The sequence below is a fragment of the Rhinolophus sinicus genome, chromosome X (genome assembly GCF_036562045.2).
Source record: "Rhinolophus sinicus isolate RSC01 chromosome X, ASM3656204v1, whole genome shotgun sequence".
Lineage (NCBI taxonomy): Eukaryota > Metazoa > Chordata > Mammalia > Chiroptera > Rhinolophidae > Rhinolophus > Rhinolophus sinicus.
The window spans coordinates 80,306,595-80,311,447 of record NC_133768.1 but is presented as its reverse complement, the minus strand read 5'-3'; the positions used below and the strand labels follow the sequence as shown (position 1 = coordinate 80,311,447).

Sequence of the window (4,853 nt, the reverse complement as noted above, 5' to 3'; positions counted from 1 at the left end):
AAATTCAGACAAGTAAATAACCATTAAATATTGTATTGCAGATGGTAAGGTAAAAGAGTGTTTCAAGAAGAGATGTGTCACTTAACAGTGACATCGCTGATCAGAGGTCAAATAAAATGTGAACTGTATAATCTGTTTTATTTAGTGACACTGATGACATTAACCAGATCTGTTTCTATGGAGGGATGGGGCAGAAAGCTATATTGAAGTGGGTGAGTTGGAGATAAATTAATGGAGACAGTGAATATAAGTAATATGGAGAAATTAGCCTTAAATAGAGTAAAGGCAGCTCCTTTATCCTCACTGGGGAGAAAGGTGATAGGCTGATTGAAGATTTAAGTAAATGTGTGGATTTTGAGTTGAGAAAATGAGAACATTTCCTCCTGAAAGTTTCTTTCCATCTTCTATTCTCAAATCTCTGACCCCTTCTACCTCTTTCTGCATAGGCACAGAATGGGAGAGGTAGTGAGATATTTGAGGATAGCAGAAAGTTTTGCAATAGTGACCTAACCAGATAAACACAGTAAAGGTATTGAGTAGTGTTGCAGTTCTACACATTGAAGTTCATGAGTGTAAATTTACACTGAGAATAATTGGCTGGATATTATTGAAATTATGGGCTATGAAATCTATGCTGGATAAGGAGGCAAGTGATGAAAGGCAGATTCTGAAAGAATGGGAAAAAGTAGAGGAATCAATAGACTGGAAGTCTCCATGACCTTGAAGTATGACCATAGGGGAAGCTGTTCAACAAGCAAGTTGAAAGGATAGAAGGTTGAAGTCAGAGATTTCTTTTTGTTATAACAGTTGTGAATGATGATGAGGTCCAAGTTCGAATTGTGAAAGTGACTGACTCACATGGAGCGGAGGAAAAAAATATTGAGGTGAGTTGAATAAGAGAGTCACCCTGACCAAGGCAGAGATCCTGAAAGGAGTGGTAGGGAGGGTGTAGGTGACAGTGACCAAAAGGAGGAGAATATGGTATAACGGAATGGCATAATTAGCAACAAAACAGAAATTTGTTGTTGCTGTTTTTGGTTTTTGTTTTGTATAAAAGAAGATGGAAGAGTGAAATGATTGAAAATGGCAATGAAGGTCAAAGAGGACATAATCCTGCCAATTGAATTGCATATATGTAAGAAAATAAGCACTTTAGAGTACTGGAGGGGAAGTGGCCTCAGGAAAGAGCTAGGATTCAGTTAAGGAAATGAATATAATGCTTACATGAGTTTGAGTAGCTTATATAGGATAGTTTGCTAACTGTGGGGCAAAGGCCACATAGAGAGGGCCTAGTAAAGAGATTTTGGAAAGAGGGAAGTTGCTTCAGTCATAGGCAAGTCAGTACAGAGAATCACAAGGGATAAAGAATTTAAGAGCCTTGATATTTTGGGTGATGACTAACGAAGATGGGGATAAGAGGAGTTGCCTGGTCTGGGTAATTTTGGCACCAGAACCTTTTATCATGTGATAGGCATATGGAAGAAATATTGCATGTTTAAGTCTTAAATATATTTTTTTCTCTTTCTTTATTGTTGATATGTAAGGAAACAAGAGAAGTTTAAAAACATATCAGTAGAAATCTCATCAATAGAGGTAGACAGTCTCTGTGTCCCTGCCTCTTCCCAGATTCAATTCTTATTCATGAATCTCTAGAATAAGAAAAGCCACCATTTTGTCAGTATTGATGAATTTCTGTTCAGATTAATTCTCCCAGTACACGAACAATTTGCCTTACTCCCTAACGCTAAATCTGAGATTCATCCCTGTCCTGGATTCTAGGTCCATTTCTTTCCCAAGCCAGGAGAATCTGAAGAGTCTTAGGCCAGTAATTTTGTACCTCAGGATTTAGCCTTACTGCTGGTCCTGCTCTCAAATCAGACCATAATTGTAATAATTGGGCCTGATCAACTGTTGCCTTGACTTCCTTCCTGGTACCCTAACTCCTCTTGCTTTTTTCCTCTTCCAAGAATTTTAGATTGGAGTCTTGTCTCTGAAAGAGAGTTGCTATGGCTGATTTACACTCCCCCGTCAACACGTTCCTCTTGCTTGAATCCATCTTAGTTTATCTGCCCTGTTGATTGGTTTATTCTGCTTTCTATATCCCATCCACCTCTGGTATTACTAGGTTTGCTGATATATAAATGCATGTACTAAAAATTATTAAATAAATAGGAAAGGAGATAGGTTGGGATGATGTTTCCTAACATTTTTTTTTAAATGATCATGTTTGTAGAAGCTTTTTGGCAGACTGAAGAGAGGGGAGGGGCAGGCTGGGAAAGCCAGGTAACCTCGCGAGACTTAGAAAGGTGGAACGTGAGGATGCGCGTGCTGCCATCATAATAACGGTAAAACGCACGTCCTGCTTCCGGGGAGCGCTCCGTCTTGTCAGAAGCGGTGGCCTGGAGGCTGTGGGCATTGGCTGCCTCCGGTTTGGCTTTCCACAGCCAATAGAGCATCGTAAGTTGGTAAGAGGGAGGAGGGGAATTTGTTGTGTACCTCCCGCCATGCCAGAGAGCCGAAGCCCACTGTCCGCCATGATGAAACTGTTGTGTTAATGCCTCAGAGCAGCCAAGGTTTCCTGACGTAAACAATTATTTATTTTCTTACTAGACATTTATCCTAAACTTAGATAAATATACCTCCTTCCAGAGTAGTACTGTTTACCTTGCCCACAGAGCAATGTATTTGATGCTCCCAATCACTGAATTCTGGTATACTGCTGGGTGTAATATTTAAACACAAAACTGTTAATTTGCTGTCTCCGAACTTGGACTGGAAATACTATTCTTTCTCTTCCAGGTGTTGATGTTGAATATGCCTTGATAGCATAGTAGAATGGCTGTACCTAAGGACATCATCCCTTCTTTGTCTGAAATCCAGTGCAAGATCTGTGTGGAAATCCTGGTTGAGCCGGTAACACTGCCTTGTAATCACACGGTCTGTAAGGCATGCTTCCAGTCGATTATTGAAAAGTCAAATTTATGCTGTCCTTTCTGTCGCCGCCGGATCTCTTCATGGGCCCGGTACCATACCCCAAGAAATTCTCTTGTCAATATGGAACTGTGGCAGAAAATTCAAAAACACTATCCAAAGGAATGTAAACTTAGAATCTCTGGGCAAGAATCAGAAGAATCCATTGATGACTTTCAGCCACTTCATCAGTTAAGTGAACCGGAGGAATTGAGAAGAGAATATGAAGAGGAGCTAAGGAAAGTGGAGTCAGAGCGACGAGCCAATGAGGAAAAAGAAAACAAAGCCAGTGAAGAATACATACAGAAATTATTGGCAGAGGAGGAAGAAGAGGAAAAAAGACAGGAAGAGAAAAGGAGAAGAGACATAGAAGAACAACTCAAAAGTGATGAAGAACTGGCAAGAAAGATAAGCATTAGTATTAACAGTGTCTTGGCTTCTCCTGGGAGTTCCAGAAAATCTGATTCAGTCACAACCAAGTCACAAAAGAAAAGAAAGAACAAAGAAATAGATACTGGAGATATTCAGGAGTATTTGTCACCTAAATCTCAGTTTGAGCCAGCATCACAATCTGAAGAACAAGTAGGCAAGAAAAACTCCATGTCTAAGGAAACTGACAGTAGTTATGTAAAGAGCCCTAGGTGGAGAGACAGAGAAATTGAAGAAGATATGCCAACACTTTCTTCTCAAATATGCCTTGAACTTCAGAAACAAGGAACAAAGTTTTCGATAGAGTCACCTATGCCTCAGTTATGTACAGATGATACAGAAAGATGCTTTGAAGGAAAAGTCAAAATGAAACCAAGCAAGCATGACAAAGAGTCATGTGTCATAAGTCATGAGGGACCTAAAGCCAGAGTTCCCTATTCCAGAGAATCTGCAGTTAAGACTTTTGGCAAAACAGAGAGTGGGTGCACTAAGTCAGATATGACACAGATCGGAAATGAAGAGTCTCACCTGATGATAAGTAATGAAGATATTTCCAAAAGAAAAAAACAGGAATCTTTGTTTGAAACAGTTGTGGATCCATGCTTTTCTGCAAAAAGAGGGAACACATTCCCCAAATCTTCCTCAGGCCAAGAGGAAACAGAAGACCCCTTCACCCCAAAGCTGTTACACTTGGAACATCTACTTTTTGAAAGGCGTAAACAAGAAGAACAAGATAGATTATTCGCATTAGAGCTTCAGAAAGAGGTAGATAAAGAAATGAAGCCAAGCCAGAAAAAGTGATCTGAAAGTATCAGTTACATCCTACATCCCCAGCTCCAGACAGAATAAGTGGGGAGAGGAAGAATTCCAAAGATAGCAACTCCAAAAGACAAACTGATACAGAACATTCAAAATTTCAGAGGGGCTCAAAAAATTAAAATTGGCAATCTTCTTTTAAGATCCAGTTGTAACATTCAGTTAATGTTAATGAAATATGGCAAATTTTAGTAGAGATTATTGTAATATATCTAAAAGTACTCATTCCTTACAGCCTAGTAAGGCACCACAGAAAACTTTTTTTCATACATTTCAGAGATATCCAAAGTAATGCATGGGTAAAGGGAGTGTTTAATAATCTAGTAAAGCTAGTTTGTGAAGCTCTATTTTTGTCATAGAATCTTAATAAAATTATCATTAATTCTGCTCTGTGGGCTCACTCGTTGTCCTTAATTAAAGTACTGTGTGATTACAAGGGAGGAATATACAAATGTGTTTCTGCCAAACTCAATGATAAGCAAGAGACCCCATCCTTTTTAAATAACTGTGATGTGCTAATATTGACAGTCCTTATAGATAGAAAAATGCCTGGGCCATCTCCCAAGAAATCTTCAAGTGCCATTATCTCCCCCACCCCCCAAAAATGCATATTTTATGGCCTTCGCTCACCTTTCTGT

At 39.3% G+C, this 4,853-nt stretch overlaps 1 pseudogene; it reads left to right on the top strand.

The window, feature by feature from the left end:
• The first annotated feature begins 2,835 nt into the window (after positions 1-2,835).
• Positions 2,836-4,507, top strand: LOC109436890 (E3 ubiquitin-protein ligase RNF168; annotated as a pseudogene).
• The last annotated feature ends 346 nt before the right edge of the window (positions 4,508-4,853 follow it).